The following is a 25,471-nucleotide window of genomic DNA, read 5'->3' on the forward strand; positions in this document are numbered from 1 at the left end:
TACCTGTGGACCACAGCAGATATCGGAAGCATCTTCTCCGGTCCACTGATGTCATTTGCAAACACAGGTGCTATATCAGGGACGGCTAAATGGGCAGATTTACCAAACCCTGCTATGAGAACCATTCCAGCAGCTAACACCATCTTCAGGTGCGTAGGATATTGTAGCCTAAGGGCTACAGCATGCAATCATTTCTGGGAGAGGGGTCTATAGGATCCCTCCCCAGTACTCTCCACTGACACATGCAGAGCTTGGGTATAGTGTTGCAGTAAGACCGCGTGCAGTTATCTTGGGGTCTCTTACTTTAGCCAAGGATGCAGTAAATGTATTGTGCCCATATTATCGTGTCCAGAGAGAGCTGTCATGGAATTACTGCGTCCCGTGTTTCTACGGAACAACGGAGGGAAGATAAATCTGCAGTCTTATGAGTGCTGTAGGTTATATTGTGTTGTGCTACGGCTGTGAACCATCCATTGTCACGGATTAGCGCCTGAACCATTGTTTAATTAGAGAGCGCGCACAGCTTTCACATCCGTTTACTCTTGTGATGACACCGTGACTGATCATTAACCCTTTGGTGCCAGAGTGTTTGCCGATGACTTCTGGCGGCGTCTGGTGTTTACAATCTGTGCATCGCAGGCCAGTCCTGGCAATCAGATGAAGCCGTCCTCCGCAGTCTCTCTCTCTCTCTCTTGCACTTGGCAGGCGTCAATGTGATAGAATTAGCTAATGACAGACACACTCAATGTGTTGTGACACTACGGGAGCATCCTCCTGGTGAAAGGAGTCTCCGTCGTGTCAGGCCGGTTGACACCCATCAGTCAGTTCGCTTTCTGCACAGTTAGGTGAAACCACAACTGATGTACACTCGAGGCAATACAGTCGTTTTGGATCAGCGAGTGGATGAAGGTGTTATGTTACTTTCAGAAGAAACCGAGATATTTACAGTTAAATATAAATTATTAGTACTTAAGAATTGGAAATAGCAATTTATCCACAATCTGTATCCGTATGTAGACTACCAACATCTGCGCTTATAATAAAAAACTGTAAGGGTTGTGTAAGTACATAGCAATTTATTTGAGAAAAACACTTCTAGAGACTGTTTATGAACTGTGGAGATGGAAAAAAAAAAAAAAACGACATTTTTGTTTGTCTGTTCGTTCCGGCATCATGCAAAAACTATTGGATGAATTTGGATAGCGTTTTAACTATTGTATAACTTAGTGACCTAGAAAGGTATGTGTGATTTCAATGTGTTGGAGGGGAGCAATAAATGAAAAAACAGACGCTTGACGCTCAGCGCACTGAAAGTTGGCGTTCCGATCATACTTCTGCGGAATATGACTCCGCCCAAGTTATGCAACGGAACCGGACTTGTAGTGACTGCTCTGCAGAGGAACCTAATTGAGGCAGAGATATTAACAGGATATGATGCAGGTGAGACTGTGTTTATACCACGTATACCTCTTATCCCCAACAATTGTCCTTTTCAGTTCAAGCGCCTGCAGTTTCCTGTAAGCGTCTGCTTCGTTCTGACGATCAACAGGTACAAACGCTCAGGGCTGCTGGTGAGATCTCAGGACCAGCTGCTTCTCCCATGGTCAGCTTTACGTGGCTTGCTCACGAGTTAGTAGCCCCAAGCGTCTTTTTGTGTTACTCCCTGAAGAAAATACAGCAAATTATTGTTCACAAAGATATTTTTTTTCATCAATGAGTACAATATAAAGTATACATCACAATATTAGATGGCACTACTAGTGTCTATGTAAAATTAGTTCCACTGAGAAGTAACAGACATCCACGTGAGTGAAGCTGGGGGCAAACGCTAGTTTAAAATACCTTCAAACATTAAAAAAAAAAAAAAAGTTTTTCAGAAAATTCTTACAGAACACCTTCATCCACTGGGCTGAAGCAGACTGGGTGGCTGTAAAACGGGTCATACTGTACATTGGAAAGGTCAGATCAGCATTGTATGCGTCTGTTCCTGGCCACATCCCTGCCAGGCAGCAGAACCAGAATCCCATCTGCCAACACACATTGGCGCTCGGGGCAAAAGTGCTGACTCTCCTCTGGTGTTCATGGGGACCGGTCCTTTGTAAAGTGATAGAAAACTCTGTATGGATGAACTACTAGAACATGCAAAATACAAAACGCACGCATGCCAGTATGTACATATGAGAATTATAAACAAGGTTCAGACATAGGGGGTAATTCCAAGTTGATCGCAGCAGGATTTTTGTTAGCAGTTGGGCTAAACCATGGCCCTCATTCCGAGTTGTTCGCTCGCAAGCTGCTTTTAGCAGCATTGCACACGCTAAGCCGCCGCCTACTGGGAGTGAATCTTAGCTTAACAGAATTGCGAACGAAAGATTCGCAATATTGCGAAAAGATTTCTCTGTGCAGTTTCTGAGTAGCTCGAGACTTACTCTTCCAGTGCGATCAGTTCAGTGCTTGTCGTTCCTGGTTTGACGTCACAAACACACCCAGCGTTCGCCCAGACACTCCCCCGTTTCTTCAGCCACTCCCGCGTTTTTCCCAGAAACGGCAGCGTTTTTTCACACACTCCCATAAAACGGCCAGTTTCCGCCCAGAAACACCCACTTCCTGTCAATCACACTCCGATCACCAGAACGAAGAAAAAAACCTCGTAATGCCGTGAGTAAAATACCAAACTTCTTAGCAAATTTACTTGGCGCAGTCGCAGTGCGAACATTGCGCATGCGCGATTAGCGGAAAATCGCTGTGATGCGAAGAAAATTACAGAGCGAACAACTCGGAATGAGGGCCCATGTGCACTGCAGGGGAGGCAGATGTAACATGTGCAGAGAGAGATAGATTTGGGTGTGGTGTGTTCAATCTGCAATCTAATTTGCAGTGTAAAAATGAAGCAGCCAGTATTTACCCTGCACAGAAACAAAATAACCCACCCAAATCTAACTCTCTCTGCACATGTTATATCTGCCTCCCCTGCAGTGCACATGGTTTTGCCCAACTGCTAACAAAAATCCTGCTGCGATCAACTTGGAATTACCCCCATAATGCAGAAGGACAGCCAGCGTCTGTGTCCTTGGATGCAGCTTCACCGGCCCCGGCAGCGTGATTTCTCCGGCCTCCTGAGGGTTACTCAGATGTCGGATGTTCACACAGTTGATCTGATGCTGCCTTTTCGTACGCAGCAGCAGATCACAGAAACCTCCTGTTGTTTTTTTCTTTTCCCAATTGCGCACAGTTGCTTCGTACAAAGATGCAGGGGCTGTGCTATAGCGCCCACCTCTAAATTAGCCCCTCAGAGCGCCACATGTGGTTGAGGTCCACAAGTTTCGATATCGAGCCCAGTGATTTACAGATATGCTATCGTACGCAGGGCCGCAGACGGGTTTACTGGGCCCAGGTACTATATGGGGGCGTGGCATAATTGGGGCTGTGCCCCCCCCCCCCCCCCCCCCCCCCCCCCCAAGAAAAAAGAATAAAAACCCATCAAAACTTTGCTGCAATGGGAGGGCGCTGTTTGCCCCTCAGCTAGGGGAATATTTTCAGCTATCTTACCTGTTTGGAGGAGAGACACACTTGCCAGAGCATGGTACTGTAAGTATAATCTGGCGGAACCGGCCCCCGCCAGGCCCCTGCAGCAAGCTCATGCCCGGGTAATTAGTACCCACTCCACCCTCCTTTCAGGGACACTGATAATTTGTTGGTGGAGAAAATGACATTTGCTTGGCAAGGCCTGGGGTCCTACTAAGCACCTATGATCTGAGAGGGGTTTAAACTTTCCCTATAATTATGTGATTGAAACACTGCGTAATACGGACGGACGGTCTCTGAGTGATCCCGGCACTTGACACGACTGGTCTCTGAAGTGGGTTATTAATGTCCCTTACGCTGTATTCTGGCGGTTCCTAGCCGTGTTTACATGTTAGACACAATTAAGTATTGATGCATGAGATCTGAACTGCAGCAGCCAGAGAAATAATCAGGTTATGAAATATTTAATGAAGAGCTCTCGGCGCTGGGGGAACCTGTCGTGCTGCGGCCGCACTGATACCGGGAGCTCTGGGAGAGGGTTTATCTGTGTGGATGACTGTGCTGATAACACGCGTACCGGAATAAAATGGAGCATTAGGTAAAGGCTGTGATGGGCCATGGCGGGGGGATGGGGGTGGGGGGTGTTTCAATGTTTTGTTTTGTTTTTGGGGAAGGGGGGCAACAGCAGGATCCACTCACCCGCCCCATAGGTTTTAGGTTCCATTTTATAAAATAAATACTATTTTTAATCTATAATTAATATTGTATTCCTGTCTCAGAAATCCTTATGACTTAGAGGTCTATTTACCAAGCCTTAGAGAGAGAGATATAAACTGGAGAGAGATAAAGTACCAGCCAGTCAGCTCCTGTCATTTTTTAAACCCAGCCTGTAACATGGAAGTTAGGAGCTGATTGGTTGGTGCGTTATCACCTTCCACTTTATCACTTCTCCAGGCTCCATAAATCTGCCCCTCAGCTTTATCACTCTCCAAGGCTTAGTAAATAGACCCCTTAGCACTGTGTATTGTATGGTCCTGGGCGAGCAGTTGAACCAGGCATTGGATACAGAATTCCGCCGTCCTTCAAACCTGTCCCAGCTTTGAGGTTAGTGAAACCACTGAAGTCCCAGAAGAATTCTCCTTTCTAAATCCCAGCCGGTAATTAATTTATGCTGCCTGTAATTGGGAATTTCCTATGCGTCGTTAGTGTCCGTCAGCAAGGCTTCAGTCCCCCCTTTGTGTAGTCGGTAATGGTGATGGATACTTGTGGTTTCTCCTGCGATGGGACGTGACGGTCGGAAGCCCAGATGTGAGAGGTGGATGACACGGTCTCTGGGGGCATCTGTACTGGTATAGTTATGTATCTTGTAAACTCACCATGTGAATTATTGTTGTGAATATACTTAAGTATCAAGTCCACTTAAATCTGTCTCTTGCACAGAATAAAGAAGTAACAAGGACAGACTGGGGCTCACATAGAATTGGACATAAACACTATTTGCCTTTGTCAGCCAAATAACAAGGTTGCTCACTTGCAGCAAAAATTATTATGCATCTGTTAGTCCTATGGTGATGTATTTGTCGCTTAGGGGCCACCTTATAATTTAATATTTGTGGCAAATTCCCTGAAAACACCCTAACGTATGATGAAGGGACTAATCTGCTGCGGCCCCTTAATTTCCAACAGGGGCTACGGTCCCCATAGGTTTCTATGGGGGGATGTGATGCTGTCAGATTGTCTGCCCGTAGCTAACGCCATCGGACGATGGCATTGTGCTGCTGTAGCCTAAGGGCTACACTTTGCATAAATCACTGGGAGAGGGTTCCTCTGGAACCCCCCTCAGCAGTGTCTGCCGCTCATGCATGGTCAGCGGGCTGCGCAGGAGTCCTGACGCAGGAATGAACACACGGCAGTGACGGGATCCTTTTTGGAGACATTGTCTTTGCATGTGGCCTTGTTAAAAAAATGGGCGTGGTCTCATTAAAATGGGCGTGGCCTCATCTGGAAACACTAACTTACACCCCAGTTTTTGACCCTGCACCAACAGATCACGGCCACCACAGGAAAAAAAAAAATCTACCATATTAAGCCCCACATCGTAATGCCCCCTGCACCATATTATGCTTCACACCGCAATGCCCTTGATACATTAAATCCCCATTTTACACATTACAGCAGGCAAGTGTCCCCATTTTACACATTACGGCAGGCAAGTGTCCCCATTTTACACATTACGGCAGGCAAGAGTCCCTGTTTTACACATTACGGCAGGCAAGAGTCCCTGTTTTACACATTACGGCAGGCAAGAGTCCCCTTCTACAAAGCGGTCCTCCCGCTTCCCGCTCTTCTGCCCGCACCGGCCCACCTCTACCTCTTCCTAGCTTGCTGGCAGGGTAGCGCTTCTCAGGCGGCTCCCCCTCCTCCCCGTCATCCCCGTCATCAGTACTCCGCTCGCAAACACGTCATTGCATGAAACTCCGCCCCCCCGAGCGGAGTAGTAATGACGGAGAGGAGGGGGAGCAGCAAACTGAGCCACCTAGAGCCACGGCGGGCGCCCAGTGCGAATGCACACCTCGCCTGCCGCAAGAAACGGCTCTGATCCCCTCCCACTGTTATCATTGCTAATATTACATGGCTGCTGCATAACTACATTGTTATTTGCATTTGGTCTGCAGCAATAAACCATATTCTCATAAAGAATGAGAAAGATTATTGTTTGCATTGATTTGTACAGAATTAGTACTTTTCATTTTGTCTTTGCGTTTGGTTTTGAATGCACGTTGAATGGAACTTAACTGCTCTTTCCAGATTACCAGGGTCAGACAGGGAAGAATAGCTGACTGCTCCACTTACTGACGTTTCTCCTGGAAGCCAGGTGCAAGCTGCTGTGCACAGAACCCCAACAGTCACAATGAGACCACCGTTACTATTTCACCTCTCATAGGCTCTTCATTCTACTGTATATCTGACACCCCAGAACAGTGCTGTCTGTATTATGCTGCGGGGGCAGAGGGTTAGGGTTAGGCTGCAGAAGTGGATGGTTAGGTTGTGGGAGGGGAGGTTTGGATTAGGCTGTAGGAGAGGAGGGTTAGGCTATAGAATGGGAGGTTTGGGTTATACTGTGAGAGTGGAGAGTTAGCATTAAACTGTGGGAGTGGAGGACAGGGTTAGGTTGGGTTAGGCTGTGAGAGTGGAGGGCAAGGTTAGGCTCTGGAAGTATAGGGTTAGGCTGTGGGAACGGAGGTTTGGGCATAGGCTGTGGGAGGGGAGGGCTAGGGTTAGGCTGTGGGAGTGGAGGGTTAGGTTTAGGCTTTGGAAGTATAGGGTTAGGCTGTGGGAACGGAGGTTAGAGCATAGGCTGTGGGAGGGGAGGGCTAGGGTTAGGCTGTGGGAGTGGAGGACAGGGTTAGGTTGGGTTAGGCTGTGGGAGTGGAGGGCAAGGTTAGGCTTTGGAAATATAGGGTTAGGCTGTGGGAACGGAGGTTAGAGCATAGGCTGTGGGAGGGGAGGGCTAGGGTTAGGCTGTGGGAGTGGATGGTAAGGGTTAGGCTTTGGAAGTATAGGGTTAGGCTGTGGGAATGGAGGTTAGGGCATAGGCTGTGGGAGGGGAGGGCTAGGGTTAGGCTGTGGGAGTGGATGGTAAGGGTTAGGCTTTGGAAGTATAGGGTTAGGCTGTGGGAATGGAGGTTAGAGCATAGGCTGTGGGAGGGGAGGGCTAGGGTTAGGCTGTGGGAGGGGAGGGTTAGGGTTAGGCTTTGGAAGTATAGGGTTAGGCTGTGGGAACGGAGGTTAGGGCATAGGCTGTGGGAGTGGAGGGTTAGGGTTAGGCAGCAAAAGCGGAAGGTTCGAGTTATCTTGCAAAAGGGGAGGGGAGAGTTAGGCTGCAAAAGAGATGGGTTAGGCTGCGGATGTGGAGGGTTGGCTTTGGGAGGGGGGTTAGACTGTGAGAGCAGGTGGTTAGGCTGTGTAAGGAGAGGTTAGGGTTAGGCTGCGGTAGCGGAGGGTTAGACTGTGGGAGGGGAGGTTAAAGTTAGACTGCAGGAGTGGGTGGTTAGGCTGTGGGAGCGGAGTTTTAGTTTAGGCTGTGAGAGCGGAGTGTTAGGTTGTAGGTGCAGAGAGCTAGCAACAGGATGCAAAAGTGGAGGGTTATGCTACAAGAGCGGAGGGTTAGCGTTAGCCTGAAGGTGGAGAGGGTTAGGTTGTGTGAGCGTAGGGTTAGGGTTAGGCTGCGGAAGTGGTGGGTTAGGCTGCAGGAGCGGAAAGTTAGGGTTAGATTGTGGGAGGGGAGGTTCGGGTTAGGCTGTGGGAGCGGAAAGTTAAGCTGCGGGGGGGGTTAGGATTAGGTTGCAAGAGTGGATGGCTAAGCTGCGAGGAGGGGTTAGGTTTAGGCTGCAGGAGCAGATGGTTAAGCTGTGGGGGGGGGGTTAGGGTTAGGCTGTTGGAATGGAAGGTTAAGCTGCGGGGGGGGGGGGGTTAAGGTTAGGCTGTAGGAATGGATGGCTAAGCTGCGAGGAGGGGTTAGGTTTAGGCTGTGGGAGCGGAAGGTTAAGGTGCGGGGGGGGGAGTTAGGGTTAGGCTGTGGGAATGGAAGGTTAAGCTGCGGGGGGGTTAGGGTTAGGCTGAGGGAGTGGAAGGTTAAGCTGCTGGGGGGGGGTTAGGGTTGGGCTGTGGGAATGGAAGGTTAAGCCGCGGGGGTGGGGTTGTTAGGGTTAGGCTGTGGGAATGGAAGGTTAAGCTGCGGGGGGGGGGGGGGGTTAGGGTTAGGCTGCAGGAGCGGAAGGTTAAGCTGCGGGGGGTTAGGATTAGGCTGTGGGAGCGGTAGGTTAAGTTGCGCGGGGTGGTTTAGGGTTAGGCTGTGGAAGTGGAAGGTTAAGCTGCGAGGCAGGGTTAGGGTTAGGCTGCAGGAGCAGAGGGTTACACTGTAAGGGGAAGGTTAGGGTTAGGCTGTGGGAATGGAAGGTTAAGCTGCGAGGCGGGGTTAGGGTTAGGCTGCAGGAGCAGAAGTTTAAGCTGCGGGGGGGGGGGGGTTAGGGTTAGGCTGCAGGAGCGGAAGGTTAAGGCGGGGGCGGGGGGTTAGGATTAGGCTGTGGGAGCAGAAGGTTAAGATGCGGGGGCGGGGGGTTAGGATTAGGCTGTGGGAGCGGTAGTTTAAGTTGCGCGGGGTGGGTTAGGGTTAGGCTGCAGGAGCGGAAGGTTAAGCTGCGGGGGGGGGGGTTAGGGTTAGGCTGCAGGAGCAGAAGGTTAAGATGCGGAGGCGGGGGGGTTAGGATTAGGCTGTGGGAGTGGTAGTTTAAGTTGCGTGGGGTGGGTTAGGGTTAGGCCGTGGGAATGGAAGGTTAAGCTGCGAGGTGGGGTTAGGGTTAGGCCGTGGGAATGGAAGGTTAAGCTGCGAGGTGGGGTTAGGGTTAGGCTGCAGGAGCAGAAGGTTAAGCTGCGGGGGGGGGGGGGGTTAGGGTTAGGCTGCAGGGGCAGAGTGTTACACTGTAAGAGGGGAAGGTTAGGGTTAGGCTGTGGGAGAACAGGTTTGTATTAGGCTATAGGAGGGGAATTTATGGTTATACCCCAGGAGAGAGGGTTAGGATTAGGGGTTAGTGGGTACACATGGATAGATATATCGCCCATTCCACATCGTTTACAGACATATTGCGGCGGCCCTGCAGCACAACCAATGCCGTGGGGTCTGTTTAAGTAGCACTGTCTGGGAATTGCTTTAAGAAATGAATATTTCTCAGGAACATTTAATGCTAAGCGCTTTCTACTTTTTTTTCCAGAGAAAGTAATTAAATCGGTGAACAGTGCAGGGTTGGCCAAGGCCGCAGGCAGCACCAGCAGGCGAGAGGTTAAGATCTTGTGTGTAGGTTTCTTGTATGCCCGCAGGAATTACACTCAGATCAATAGATCACACTTAGTTGCCTTTGTTCTCTCGGATAGGTTCCCAGGGGCTGAAAACACTCTCAGATTATGTTACAGAGCAGGTCAGACGATTCCAGCCTCTCTCTCAGCGTCTTGTTTAACAAATTGGATTTTACATTGCGTTTAATCACAGGGCAAGGCATGAAAGCCTGATGCAGATTGATATTACTGGGGCTGTTTGATATGACAGCGCCCTATCGTCATTTGTACGTGTGGACACTATGCAGATTGATCAGGTGTTACATTTTGCCACCACAACCTAACCGATCAACACCTAAAGGCCATTACGTTGCTGTAATTGTGATTTATAATGACTGTGATAGCATTCAATAAAAAGGAAACAGTGCCTTCACCCGCCAACGCTTATCGCTGATCCTTCATTACCTTTGCAGGATTTCGCTCTGGCCGAGACAGCATCAATTTAAAGGGACATTTAAGAAAGGAAAAGATCTCCTCCCTGCGATGTGCTCTGAGTACTGCATGCCGGCCTTTGCCAGGGAGGGTTCCGGAGGGTACCCTCTCACAACTACTGCCATCTTCAGATGGCGGTAGCTGCAGGAGACAATTTCTGGAATACTTCGCTTCGGAGATATCTGCTGCTGTCCCTCAGTGATACATTTGGGGTATACTAAATATTTGTGGGTAACCCCCGAAAATGGGTGTTTTGGGGGATTAAGCCGCAAATATTCAATGATAAATGGGCCCCGGTATGTTCCAATGGCGACAGAGCGCACTCCCTTCTGCGTAACCCCCGTAACTTCATCTCGACACTCTCCAAACTTTTCATGTAACTTTACGGAGCTATTCAGTTCCACTTAAACTTTACACGCCTACTGATGGAGCGGCCGTTTGTGGGCAGCGCAGTGACGTGGGCAGCGGAGCTGTCTAATTCTGACCGCAACATTCTTTATCTTCGGTGTACCCCAGCCCTCACACATATGTCAACCCATGATAGCTGTGTCTGAAGCAGACGGATGGGCCACCCAGATAGCAGAGTGAGGGGGAGACCTCGTTTTGCAAAGATTTTCTCTCAACGCTGTGACAGAAAGTGGGAAAACGCAGAAAGCTGTGAAACATGAGATGTATTTATAAACCTGATATATCAGCTTTCCGAGGATTAAATGCCAGGAGCTGCGCTGTGTATAAATACAAATCCCAGTATCCATATTCTAAGTTGGCACAATGAGTGTACATCTGTTTACTAAGCAGGACAGCAATAACATATGTGTTCACCAGTTGGTTCTATGTAGTACAAGGTCGCTGGCCTTTTATTGTCAGGGATGACTGTATTAAATAGAGGACATTCCAGAGATGTCAACACTGAAGAGGTCACTTCTCCCTCTAGAGGTGGGGCAGGAGGTGATGGGAATACCTCAAAAAGTGTACATGTCTATTGGACCTTAAATAGCCATCCTCACCATTAGTAACCTGTGCCTGTGAGGAAGGGGAGCCAGGAAGTCAGAGATCTCTTTGTAGAAGGGCAGCTAGACAGTTTCGGGAGAAAGGAACCTCAGAGGTGAAGGGATGGCAGGCAGCAAGTCATTGGAGAAAGGAACCTGTGAGGAAGGGTATCAGATAGTGAGGTACTGGCGAAATGGACCTCTGTGAGGAAGGGTAGCCAGGAAGTGAGTTAGTAGTGAAAGGACTTCTGTAAAGAAGGGCAGCCAGGCAGTTTCTGTAGAAAGGAACCTCTGTGAGGAAGGTAAGACAGGCAGCCAGCCAGCCAGCCAGTAACTGGAGAACGGAACCTCTGTGAGGAAGGGCAGCCATTTACTGGAGACAGGAACCTCTGTGAGGAAGGGAAGGCAGGCAGTCAGTTACTGGAGACAGGAACCTCTGTGAGGAAGGTAAGACAGGCAGCCAGCCAGTAACTAGAGAAAGCAACCTCTGTGAGGAAGGGCAGCCAGTTACTGGAGAGAGGACCCTCTGTGAGGAAGGGTAGCCACTAGCCAGGAAGTGAGTTAGTGGTGAAAGGACTTCTGTAAAGAAGGGCAGCCAGGCAGTTTCTGTAGAAAGGAACCTCTGTGATGAAGGTAAGACAGACAGCCAGTAACTGGAGAAAGGAACCTCTGTGAGGAAGGGCAGCCAGCTACTGGAGCCAGGAACCTCTGTGAGGAAGGGAAGGCAGGCAGCCAGTTACTGGAGACAGGAACCTATGTGAGGAAGGTAAGGGAGGCAGTAACTAGAGAAAGCAACCTCTGTGAGGAAGGGCAGCCAGTTACTGGAGACAGGACCCTTTGTGAGGAAGGTATGGCAGGCAGCCAGCCAGTTACTGGAGCCAGGAACCTGTGAGGAAGGGAAGGCAGGCAGCCAGTTACTGGAGACAGGGACCTATGTGAGGAAGGTAAGGGAGGCAGTAACTAGAGAAAGCAACCTCTGTGAGGAAGGGCAGCCAGTTACTGGAGCCAGGAACCTCTGTGAGGAAGGAAAGGCAGGCAGCCAGTTACTGGAGACAGGAACCTCTGTGAGGAAGGTAAGGGAGGCAGTAACTAGAGAAAGCAACCTCTGTGAGGAAGGGCAGCCAGTTACTGGAGACAGGACCCACTGTGAGGAAGGTATGGCAGGCAGCCAGCCAGCCAGTTACTGGAGACAGGAACCTCTGTGAGGAAGGGAAGGCAGGCAGCCAGCCAGTAACTGGAGAAAGGAACCTCTGTGAGGAAGGGAAGGCAGACAGCCAGTAACTGGAGAAAGGAACCTCTGTGAGGAAGGGAAGACTGGCAGCCAGTTACTGAAGAAAGGAACCTCTGTGAGGAAGGGAAGGCAGGCAGCCAGTTACTGAAGACAGGAACCTCTGTTAGGAAGGTAAGGTAGGCAGCCAGTTACCGGAGACAGGAACCTCTGTGAGGAAGGGAAGGCAGGCAGTAACTGGAGAAAGCAACCTCTGTGAGGAAGGGTAGCCAGTTACTGGAGACAGGACCCTCTGTGAGGAAGGTATGGCAGGCAGCCAGCCAGCCAGTTACTGGAGACAGGAACCTCTGTGAGGAAGGGAAGGCAGACAGCCAGTAACTGGAGAAAGGAACCTCTGTGAGGAAGGGAAGGCAGGCAGCCAGTAACTGGAGAAAGGAACCTCTGTGAGGAAGGGAAGGCAGACAGCCAGTAACTGGAGAAAGGAACCTCTGTGAGGAAGGGAAGACTGGCAGCCAGTTACTGGAGAAAGGAACCTCTGTGAGGAAGGGAAGGCAGGCAGCCAGCTACTGAAGACAGAACCCTTTGTTAGGAAGGTAAGGTAGGCAGCCAGTTACTGGAGACAGGAGCCTCTGTGAGGAAGGTAAGGGAGGCAGTAACTGGAGAAAGCAACCTCTGTGAGGAAGGGCAGCCAGTTACTGGAGACAGGAACCTCTGTGAGGAAGGTAAGGCAGGCAGCCAGTTACTGGAGATAGGAACCTCTGTGAGGAAGGTAAGGGAGGCAGTAACTGGAGAAAGCAACCTCTGTGAGGAAGTTAAGGCAGACAGCCAGTAACTGGAGAAAGTAACCTCTGTGAGGAAGGGAAGGCAGGCAACCAGTTACTGAAGACAGGAACCTCTGTGAGGAAGGGAAGGTAGGCAGCCAGTTACTGGAGACAGGGCCCTCTGTGAGGAAGTGAAGGCAGGCAGCCAGCCAGTTACTGGAGGCAGAGCCCTCTGTGAGGAAGGTAAGGTAGGCAGCCAGTTACTGGAGACAGGAACCTCTGTGACGAAGAGAAGGCAGACAGACAGGAACCTCTGTCAGTAAGGGAAACCAGTTACTGGAGACAGGACCCTCTGTGAGGAAGGAAAGGCAGGCAGCCAGTTACTGGAGACAGTACCCTCTGTGAGGAAGGTAAGGTAGGCAGCTAGTTACTGGAGACAGGAACCTCTGTGACAAAGGTAAGGCAGACAGCCAGTTACTGGAGAAAGGAACCTCTGTGAGGAAGGGAAGGCAGGCAGCCAGTTAGTGGAGACAGGAACTTCTGTGACGAAGAGAAGGCAGACAGACAGTAACTGGAGACAGGAACCTCTGTCAGTAAGGGAAACCAGTTACTGGAGACAGGACCCTCTGTGAGGAAGGGAAGGCAGGCAGCCAGTTACTGGAGACAGTACCCTCTGTGAGGAAGGTAAGGTAGGCAGCTAGTTACTGGAGACAGGAACCTCTGTGACAAAGGTAAGGCAGACAGCCAGTTACTGGAGAAAGGAACCTCTGTGAGGAAGGGAAGGCAGGCAGCCAGTTAGTGGAGACAGGAACCTTTGTGAGGAAGCCAGCCAGTTACTGGAGAAAGGAACCTCTGTGAGGAAGGAAAGCCAGTTACTGGAGACAGGAACCTCTGTGTGGAGGGTAAGGCAGGCAGCCATTTAGTGGAGACATGAACCTTTGTGAGGAAGGAAAGCCAGTTACTGGAGACAGGAACCTCTGTGTGGAAGGTAAGGCAGGCAGCCAGTTAGTGGAGACAGGAACCTCTGTGAGGAATGGAAGGCAGGCAGCCAGTTAGTGGAGACAGGAACCTCTGTGACGAAGGGAAGGCAGACAGTCAGTTACTGTAGAATGGAACCTCTGTGAGGAAGGTAAGGCAGGCAGTTAATTACTGGAGAAAGGAACCTCTGTGAGGAAGGGAAGGCAGCCAGCCAGTTAGTGAAGACAGGAACCTCTGTGAGGAAGGGAAGGCAGGCAGCCAGTTAGTGGAGACAGGAACCTCTGTGGCGAAGGGAAGGCAGACAGTCAGTTACTGTAGAATGGAACCTCTGTGAGGAAGGTAAGGCAGGCAGTTAATTACTGGAGAAAGGAACCTCTGTGAGGAAGGGAAGGCAGCCAGCCAGTTAGTGGAGACAGGAACCTCTGTGAGGAAGGTAAGGCAGGCAGTTAATTACTGGAGAAAGGAACCTCTGTGAGGAAGGGAAGGCAGCCAGCCAGTTAGTGGAGACAGGAACCTCTGTGAGGAAGGTAAGGCAGGTAGCGAGCCAGTTACTGGAGAAAGGAAAGCACAGATTGTAATACACGTAACCACCCCTGTATGAGATAAGGCACTATAGAGCTGGTAAGTAAGAAATATATATCATGCTATCCCTGAAAAGAAAGGACATACTGTATATTTCATGCCCCCATAACTGCGGAAGGAAACCATTTGCAGGAGTAGGCGAGCACTGACCATACACGTTGGCATAATGAAATGACCTCTATGAGAGAACACAACGTCAGCAGCTGTCAGACTTATTCAGGTCCTGCACCCCCAGCACATCTAGTGATTGTAATCCCAAGCTCTAGCCTGCAGGTAAACACTGATAGGAAGCAGCAATTTAGTCTCCTGTTTGTTACTGATATAAAATGCTATATAATTATCTCTGTAATGAGGCACACTAAGCGCTGGGCTCCAGGAAGAGGCGGGAGGGGGGCTGTTGTCTTGCATTGCAAGGGAAAGTGAAGTTAATTCTCATTTCAGTTTTTCTTTTTTCTACAATTGGAAACTCACACATTTTTTTTACACCCTTTTAAATGAATCATCTTTTTACAGTATGATAGACAAGTACTGTAACAGGAGTCTTGCTAGAATGTGCTCTGCTACAAAAAATTCCACCAACGACCGACTCCAGGCTTGTGCAAAAACAACAAATACCTTTTATTCAGGTAGCTCAAAAACAAAGATATACATAAAACAAAGATCACTGTCTTTAGTATAAACTACCAGGGAGGTTAGGCCCTGCCTCACTCCATCTTAATAAGGAACCGTTCTGGTCCCGGCATCCTGGCACTAGTGGCCCAGCCCTCCAGATCCCACTGTCCCTAGCAGGCCTATCACCTGGACACTAACTGCCTTCAGGAGCCCTGACTCATGGGAGAGACTCTGCTTTATACCCAGCACCCAGGTGCTGGCTGATGAAGCAGCTTCTTAGGCTAAGAAGCCTATAAGACTTGGTCTGGGCCCAATGGATGCGAACCCGGTCCATCCACACTTCCTATCCACCCCCAGGACCCTGTGTGTAGCTTACAGGTGGCAAAGTACCTCTCCTGCCACAGTACCTATAAATATGACATGAATGCGCATCATTAGTGCAAGCACAGTCGCCTTAGGACGACCCAGCGTATTCCGAGCCGCCGTTTGTCCTGGCTTTGATATGAGGCAGGAGGCTAGGGTGTCTTGGAGAGCCTGGAACCTGTCACACCGCCAAACGTCAGCCGCATCACTACAGCCATTTGTGGGACTACTGCGCTAATACATTCAGATCTTCAAGATGTTGCGGTGCGCTTTCAGACTCATCACGTACTTATATGTAGCTACTGCATGTACCCAGCAGTCACATGTGCACACACTTTGCCTCTTGGTGAAACGGAATGGGTTTGTTAGGTCGACAATCATTAAGTCGACCACTGCTGGTCGACAGGCAGTAGGTCAACACATGGAAAAGGTAAACATGGTTGGCAGGTCGACATGGAAAAAGATCAACATGTTTTTTTTTTTTTTTGTGTGTGTTGTTTTCTTCGTAAAGTGACCGGGAACCCCAACTAGTTCACCGTGTCCCCTCGCACGGCTCACCATGCTTCAGGCAAGGTTACTATTCCCAATCGTAGTCCACGTGGATCGTAAAATATGAAAAAGTTTAAAAAAATAAAAATGTAAAGAACTCATGTCGACATTTCCATGTGCCGACATTTGCCATGCTTGACCTAATGCTTATGTCGTTGACCAACAGTGGTCAGCCTATTGAGTGTTGACCTAAGTAAGGTTGACCTACGGACTGTGGGGGTCATTCCGAGTTGATCGCTAGCTGCAGTTGTTCGTAGCACAGCGATCAGGCTTAAAATCAGCACTTCTCCGCATGCGTATGCGGCGCAATGTGCACACGTGTCATACGAGCACAACGAACGATGTAGTTTCACACAGGGTCTAGCGAAGCTTTTCAGTCGCACTGGTTGCCACAGAGTGATTGACAGGAAGTTTCTGGGTGTCAACTGACCGTTTTCAGGGAGTGTGCGGAAAAACGCAGGCGTGTCAGGAAAAACGCAGGCGTGGCGTCAAAACAGGAACTGAACAGTCTGAAGTGATCGCAAGCGCTGAGTAGGTCTGAAGCTACTCTGAAACTACACAAAATTATTTTGTAGCCCCTCTGCGATCCTTTCGTTCGCACTTCTGCTAAGCTAAAATACACTCCCAGTGGGAGGCGGCATAGCGTTTGCACGGCTGCTAAAAACTGCTAGCGAGCGAACAACTCGGAATGACCACCTGTATCCCGGTGAAACCATGTTGCGCGGCAGACTCAGAGGCGTCAGATATGAAATATACAGGGAGAGTTAGTTTTCGGAGGAGAGTGTCCAAAGTAACTGCAGCATAAAAATAAAGCTGTCTGCATTTCTGGGCTCCGTGGACAAGGAGCGATATTTACCCTGTGTGTATATATAATACATGTAGATGAACCCCTTACAGCGCAGCATGGTTTGTCCAGGTGCAGAGTTACTCAGAATATGCTCCTGTATATTCACTGAATGCACAGAAATATCAGCCAGTGCCGTAGCCAGAATCAGGGCCACTGACATGAACTCAGCTGGAGCAGTCATTAAGCCAGGGGGTGCCTGGGAATGACTTGTGCACTGATTGATGCAGCTGTGCTCAGGATATGTAGGATCTCTGCCCCGAGAAAACTGTACAAATACATATACAGTCAGTGTATACAGACTGGGAGCAGGCACGTACGCTCCCAAACCATGCCTGCCTGTATTTACAAGGTGATGCAAAGATATATGTCATCTGCTGCTCTGATCATTGCGCACTGCGCTGGGAACAGCCTCTGTCTCCTGTGATAAACTTTACTGCAATGGATGAATTTCAATGTCTGCAGCCCCATCAGAAAACACTGGATTATGGAGCCAAAAAGAAAAAAAATGGAGAAATCCAACAGACCAAATGGAGCCTTCTCCTGGCAGCGAGTGATCGGGCTGAAAGTGGCGCTCTCCGTTACGTCTATGGCACATTTCCTCAGTATCCATAAATAAGGGCAGCGTTTCCAGCAGGATGAATCACCCGCGCAGCGTCCAAGGTGACAGACGGGCGCTTCTCGGCCTACTTGCCAAAGCGAAACCTGTCAAGTAGTTCTGTCTCTCTCAGATTAGTCTATGTTTTGTGCAGTGATTAAACCCAGCCACGTTTTCTGCAGTCACCTGGCAAAGCTACAGGCAAGAGGGCCGAGGGCCAAGTGGCCCGGGCATAAAGCTAACGGCATAGATAGAACTGCCGGAGTTTATCTCAATATAAATACTCCCTCCAGGGCCTGGGGCAGGAATCCTGGCTCACTGTTCTAGGACATAAAAGGAGGGGAGATGTGATTGAAGATCAGGGATACATATTTGACAACTTTTTTCCCCCCTGTCCTAATGAAATGATGAGGTTTTAGTATTTATGGTGCCATCTTGTTTAATGGGCGATCACTGCCGGGCGGCAAAGGTGGTTATGAGCGCGCAGTATTGGAATTTACTGGTTATAATTAACACTGATGTTTGTGAAGCGTGCAGGGCTCTGGCTGTAGCTCCGCTGGGCCAGGTTGGCTCGCGCTTCTGTTCATCGGGGTTCTGGCGTACAAAAATTTATGTCTGAGGGTTGGAAAAGAAAGTTAAATATAAGAAGGAACAAAAGGATGAAACATCATAGGAGGCTGGCGGAGAGGGGTACAGGGACGAGGCAGATGGGTGTGGTATACAAGATCTACAGTAAGTAGTCATTAGGTCGACCCCATATGGCAGACCTGCATTGGGTCATCAGGATCAAAAGGTCAACATGGAAATTTTCGACACAAAAATGTTGACGCATTTTAAAAAAAAAAATTGGGTGTCATTTTCTTCTTTTTTTTTCATCATGTATGACCACAATTATTGCAAACATTTACCTTTGCGGGCTCTCTTCACTCGGCACAGGTTACTATTCCCAAACTTGTGTCGACCATTGTCATGTCAACTTTTTTTAATCTGTCGACCTTAAGCACTGTCTACCTTTTGACCTAATGCGTAATGAGCTAATGAGCAGTGCCGCTATGACATACGGCAGTCCCGCGTCGGCTACTGCACAGATAGACAGTGTAAGGATTACTAAGAGAGGACACTCATATATGAACACAGCTCCCCCATTATCATAGTGAGATTGAGCCTGTCTAGTAAGGAATCTAAGCTACAGTGAGTCAGGGACTGATGTGACCGATTCTATATCCTCTAGACAGCACTGTGTAAATTGGTGGCGCTATATTAGCAAACAATAATGGGGGTAATTCTGAGTTGATCGCAGCAGCAAGTTTGTTAGCAATTGGACAAAACCATGTGCACTGCTGGGGGGGGGGGGGCAGATATAACATTTGCAGAGAGAGTTAGATTTGGGTGGGTTATTTCGTTTCTGTGCAGGGTAAATACTGGCTGCTTTATTTTTACACTGCAAATTAGATTGCAGATTGAACATACCACACCCAAATCTAACTCTCTCTGCACATGTTATATCTGCCTCCCCTGCAGTGCACATGGTTTTGCCCAACTACTAAAAACTTTCCTGCTGCGATCAGTTTGGAATTACCCCCAATGTAATAACATAATCCATTGTATGCAGCTAACACAGCCCATCCTGAGAGCAGACCTCCGACGTTACTGCGGTGGCACTGCTAAGATCTACAGCGCGACTGCTCCCAGTGTTGATGCCAGCCATGCTCTCAAAGCTTGGACAGACTCCTGTTCCAGCACGGGTACTCCCCTAGGGTCTGTGCCAGTCTCGTACATTACGCATTTCGGACACAGATGTATGGCAGCCTCCCTGCTACAACTGAAAACCTTCCGGAGCTGGTGAGAACCTTACAGTGTGTAGACCGAGTGCTCCCGGAGTTGTTATTACCAGTGCTCTTGTTACTGGAAAATAGATGCAGGAACTGTGGGTGGTGATGTGGGTGGAGCTACCAAAGGGGCGGGGCATCAATTGGTGCATAAACTTTTTTATTTTAAATAGATAATGCCCCCAGCAGTGCCAGATACACATTGCCCCGTAATGGCAGTTACACATTGCCCCCAGCAGTGCAGTATATACACATATTGCCTTCAGCAGTGCCGAATATACACATAATGCCCTCTGCAGTGCCGAATATACACATAATGCCCTCAGCAGTGCTGAATATACACATAATGCCCTCAGCAGTGCCGAATATACACATAATGCCCTCAGCAGTGCTGAATATACACATAATGCCCCCAGCAGTGCCAGATACAGCCCTCAAGCTCTGATTGGCTGATGGCCCAGCCACATTTTAAATGGCCCCTGGAGACAGGGACACAGTGAGGGGCAGGAGAGACGTCCGCAGTGCTCACCTTCCCATCAGACACGGAAAGCTGTGGTGACAGCGGTGACAGCAGGGCAGGCCAGGCCCCAGACGTCCTGGAACACTGTTCCTGATGACGTCCTATTAGAAAAGACCTTCAGGAACGGCGTTCCGTGGCATTCCAGCCCAACAATAGCCCTGGTTGTCACACCGTGAGCTGGTCTCAGCAGGACTGTGGAGCCTATTTTGAGCCATATAAATAAAATATAATAACTTCCATGATACATAACAATTCTGAGCATTTGCATGGTCTGCGCTCAGTCACTGCCCAGATATCCACCATTTCACAACGGACAGAGCAATCCGTATGCACAATCCCCATCAGTGTGCATAGGCTGCACTTGTGCAGCCAATGATTGCATAGGTTGGTGCATGCGCAGTATTCTGCATTTATTTATTAGCATTTACTTATATAGTGGCAGCATATTCCATTGTGTGTTACTCAGGAAAAGGCCCTCTGTCTGGAGGGCAATAGTGGCACTGGCATATGACCACTGGGGGGCGATAGAGATTTCTGAATCCTCATCTCACTGCAGTTTTACTGCACATTAGAACAGACGGTGAGAATTGCAGCTAACATGCAGGAAAATGGGAATTTTACTATACATCCAGTAAATATTCTTAGAGTGGAACATTTTCATGGAGAAATATTTCAAACCCAGTGACTCTGCCATAAGTATATACTGGCTGCTTGTGAGTTGCGGTTTCATAGATGGATTAACGTGTGTTGTTAGTATCGTAGATTTCTACCTATAGTCTGTGTATATGAGAGGTATAGAGGAGGTATTGCAGGAGCGTATTCCCTTTCTGTACAGTCACACTTTGTCCCGCACAACCAGAGATCCCACCTCATCTTGTAATGCAGGGCTGGCCAAACCAGTCCTCGAGATCTGCCAACAGTTCACATTTTCCAGACCACCTAGCTGGTGCACAGGTGTAGTCATTACTAATTACGATGTGCTGCATTCATTCCTAACTGATAATTCTACAGATCTCCAGGAGGCCTGGAAAACATGAACTGTTGGTAGATCTCGAGGACCGGTTTGGCCAGCCCTGTTGTAATGTGAGGGGATGCCACTGGCAACCTTGCTGCCATGTTCCGGCCATCCTTTCCTAGATACAGTTCCTCTGTCGCACCAAAGTCTCTTCAGGCTCTTCTATACAACAGGTGTTTCCACAGGAATTCCCTGTACACGGTCCTTCCAGCACTGAGACCCTCACCCAAGTATTGCTGTTTGTGGGGCTGCCTAATGACACAATAACATCTCTTCGACACCTGCACTGATCTTTCTGACACCTGCACTGATCTCTCCCGACACCTGCACTAATCTCTCCGACACAGACACCTGCACTGATCTCACTGACACCTGCACTGATCTCTCCGACAGACACCTGCACTGATCTCTCTGACACCTGCACTGATCTCTCTGACACCTGCACTGATCTCTCTGACACCTGCACTGATCTCTCCCGACACCTGCACTGATCTCTCCCGACACCTGCACTGATCTCTCCCGACACCTGCACTAATCTCTCCGACACAGACACCTGCACTGATCTCACTGACACCTGCACTGATCTCTGCACTGATCTCTCTGACACCTGCACTAATCTCTCCGACACAGACACCTGCACTGATCTCTCCCGACACCTGCACTGATCTCTCTGACACCTGCACTAATCTCTCCGACACAGACACCTGCACTGATCTCACTGACACCTGCAATGATCTCTCTGACACCTGCACTAATCTCTCCGACACAGACACCTGCACTGATCTCACTGACACCTGCACTGAGCTCTGCACTGATCTCTCTGACACCTGCACTGAGCTCTCTAACACCTGCACTGATCTCTGACACCTGCACTGAGCTCTCTGACACCTGCACTAATCTCTCCTGAACTGTGCACTGACACCTGCACTGATCTCTCTAAAGGGCCCTACACATTGGCCGATCCGCCGCCGAGCTGCCCGACGGCGGATATGGCCGACGGGCGACCCGGCAGCAGGGGGGGGCAGTGAAGATTCTTCACTCCCCCCGTCACGCGGCTCCATTGAAGTGCAGGCAAATATGGACGAGATTGTCCATATTGGCCTGCATGCACAGCCGACGGGGGACCAGCGATGAACGAGCGTGGGGCCGCGCATCGTTCATCGCTGGAGCCTCCACACTGAAAGATATGAACGAGTTCTCGTTCATTTATGAACGAGATCGTTCATATCTTTAACACAAATCGGCATGTGTGTAGGGCCCTTTACACCTGCACTGAGCTCTCCCGACACCTGCACTGATCTCTCCCACACCTTCACTGAGCTCTCCTGAATTTATCTCTGACACCTGCACTGATCTCTCTGACACCTGCACTGGTCTCTCTTGAACTGAGCTTTGACACCTGCATTGATCTCTTGAAAACCTGCACTGAGCTCTTTGACACCTGCACTGAGCTATCTGACACCTGCACTGATCTCTCCTGAACTGTGCTCTGACACCTGCACTGATCTCTCCCACACCTTCACTGATCTCACTGACACCTGCACTGATCTCTCCTGAACTGATCTCTGACACCTGCACTGATCTCTCCTGAACTGAGCTCTTACAGCTGCACTGATCTCTCTAACACCTGCACTGATCTCTGACACCTGCACTGATCTCTGACACCTGCACTGATCTCTGACACCTGCACTGAGCTCTCCCACGCCTGAACTGATCTCTGACACCTGCACTGATCTCTCTGACACCTGCACTGATCTCTCTGACACCTGCACTGATCTCTGACACCTGCACTGATCTCTGACACCTGCACTGAGCTCTCCCACGCCTGAACTGATCTCTGACACCTGCACTGATCTCTCTGACACCTGCACTGATCTCTGACACCTGCACTGATCTCTCTGACACCTGCACTGATCTCTGACACCTGCACTGATCTCTCTGACACCTGCACTGAGCTCTCCCACGCCTGCACTGATCTCTGACACCTGCACTGATCTCTCCTGAACTGAGCTCTTACACCTGCACTGATCTCTCTAACACCTGCACTGATCTCTCTGACACCTGCACTGATCTCTCTGACACCTGCACTGATCTCTCTGACACCTGCACTGAGCTCTCCCACGCCTGCACTGATCTCTGACACCTGCACTGAGCTCTCCCACGCCTGCACTGATCTCTGACACCTGCACTGATCTCTCTGACACCTGCACTGAGCTCTCCCACGCCTGCACTGATCTCTGACACCTGCACTGATCTCTCTGACACCTGCACTGATCTCTCTGACACCTGCACTGATCTCTCTGACACTTGCACTGATCTCTCTGACACCTGCACTGATCTCTCCCACGCCTGCACTGATCTCTCTGACACCTGCACTGATCTCTCCCACGCCTGAACTGATCTCTGACACCTGCACTGCTCTCTCCTGCACTGATCTCACTGACACCTGCACTGATCTCACTGACACCTGCACTGATCTCTCTGACACCTGCACTGATCTCTCCTGAACTGAGCTCTGACACTTTCACTGATCTCTTTGACACCTGCACTGATCTGACACCTGCACTGATCTCTCCCACACCTGAACTGATCTCTGACCCCTGCACCGAGATCTGACCCCTGTACCCCAGACCCCTGCACTGAGATCTGACCCCTGTACCCCAGACCCCTGCACTGAGATCTGACCCCTGTACCCCAGACCCCTGCACTGAGATCTGACCCCTGCTGTACCCTAGACCCCTGCACTGAGTTCTGCCCCCCTGTGTGCTGCACAGTGGGTTCAGGCGTCCCATGCTGCAACTCTGTCTGTCCCCGGTGCTATTAGGGGGCGGGGGGGGGGGGGGGGGGGGCGGCTGCTCTCCCTTCTGAGAGCCACTCGCGGTGCTGATTAATTAGCCGGGTCCCAGCTGCAGAGCCACGGGCAGCACAGCACAGCTGCACGCCCTCCCTCAGCAGGGACCGTTGCCGCGATGCCCCTGGCTGGTGAACGGTTAATAAAGAGTCCGCTGTAACCCCTCCGTTCCCAGAGTGCAAGACTGCTGTCCCCCGCAGCCGGGGAGCGGAGCAGACGGACAGGCAGGACCCTCCTCCCTCCCCAGTCCCAGCAGCGACACAGAGCGGGTTAATGCAGGAGGCTCGCTCCCGGCGCTGATTGGCCGCTAGAGGGACACTATTTGCATAGCCACGCCCGCCCGCCCGCCCGCCCGGCAGCCCGGCACACTGAGCGCACCTGAAGCGCTGATCAGTGTGTGCGGCACCTGGCCGGGAGAGGAGCCGCGGGAGCCGGCTACAGGATGGCGAGCAGCGGCTAGCGTGTCCGGATGGGGAGCGGGTCAGCATGAGCCCCGGGCGGGTCGCGCTGCGCTGATACGATGCGCCCGGGTGGCGAGGTGGCTGCGCCGGGTTCCGGCTCTCCCTGGCTCTGGTCCCTGCTGTGGGGCTGCGTACTGGCCGGAACTTCCTCCGGGACCTTGCTGTCCCACTCCACGCACCAGCTCCACTTCCACGTAGGGAGGCATCACCCGGCGCCCGTCTCCATCTACCGGAGCCCCGGAGCCCTGCGTGGCGGACACGGTGAGTTACCGGGACCGGCAATGTTGTGGGGTGTGTAGGTGACACCGGGGATCTATAGGTGCGGGGGAGCCGGGATGTATAGGTGACACCGGGGATGAGTAGGTGACACCAGGTATCTATAGGTGACAGGCTATATAGCCAACACCAGGGATCTATAGAGGCTGTGTGCTGGTGTGTGTGTGTGTGTGTGTGTGTGTGTGTGTGTGTGTGTGTGTGTGTAGGTGACACCAGGGATCCGTAGGTGTGGAAAGCTGGGGTGTTTAGGTGACATAAAGGGATCTATAGGTACAGATAGAAGGGGTGTATATGTGACACCAAGTATCTATAGGTGACAGGGTGTATAGGCAACATAGGTGTGTGGAGATGTGTATAGGTGACATCAGGTATCTATAGGTACAGGGAGCCAGTGTGTATAGGTGACACCAGGTATCTATAGGTACAGGGAACCAGTGTGTATAGGTGACATCAGGTATCTATAGGTACAGGGAGCCAGTGTGTATAGGTGACATCAGGTATCTATAGGTACAGGGAGCCAGTGTGTATAGGTGACATCAGGTATCTATAGGTACAGGGAGCCAGTGTGTATAGGTGACATCAGGTATCTATAGGTACAGGGAGCCAGTGTGTATAGGTGACATCAGACATCTATAGGTACAGGGAGCCAGTGTGTATAGGTGACATCAGACATCTATAGGTACAGGGAGCCAGTGTGTATAGTTTCATCAGGCATCTATAGGTACAGGGAGCCAGTGTGTATAGCAGAGGATAAGATCTATAGGTGTGGGGAACAGGTTGCATACTTGTGGGACGTGTGCAGAGGGAGGTTTAGATAGAGAGATAGAGAGATATATATATATATATATATATATATATATATATATATATATATATATATAGTACTGGCGTATAGGTGAGATTATTATAGCACAGCCTGTATACTGTGTACGGTCTGAGTGCCCCCTCCCCTGTACATGCTGGAGGTGCCGCTTTGTAGACCAGCTGCCGGAGCACTGATTTTGCTTCCACAGTAATTACCCATCAGACTGTATTCTCTGTTACTGTCCCATGTGTTGCAGCATCTTGTAGCAAATGATAATTGTGTGGGTCATTGTATTATATAAGTCACCATAGCTGCGGGTAAGGTGCCATGAGGTGTATATCTGCCACCTGCCCAGCGTCTG

At 50.2% G+C, this 25,471-nt stretch overlaps 1 long non-coding RNA gene across 1 annotated transcript in view; it reads right to left on the reverse strand.

The window, feature by feature from the left end:
* Positions 1-1,120: 1,120 nt before the first annotated feature.
* LOC134981074 (uncharacterized) overlaps positions 1,121-25,471 on the reverse strand; it is a 304,398-nt gene continuing 280,047 nt past the window's right edge. Inside the window, exon 3 of the long non-coding RNA XR_010190512.1 lies at positions 1,121-1,663. This is a non-coding gene — a long non-coding RNA (uncharacterized LOC134981074). The remainder of the gene's footprint in view (positions 1,664-25,471) is intronic.

Source organism: Pseudophryne corroboree, chromosome 12 (assembly GCF_028390025.1).
Source record: "Pseudophryne corroboree isolate aPseCor3 chromosome 12, aPseCor3.hap2, whole genome shotgun sequence".
Classification (NCBI taxonomy): domain Eukaryota; kingdom Metazoa; phylum Chordata; class Amphibia; order Anura; family Myobatrachidae; genus Pseudophryne; species Pseudophryne corroboree.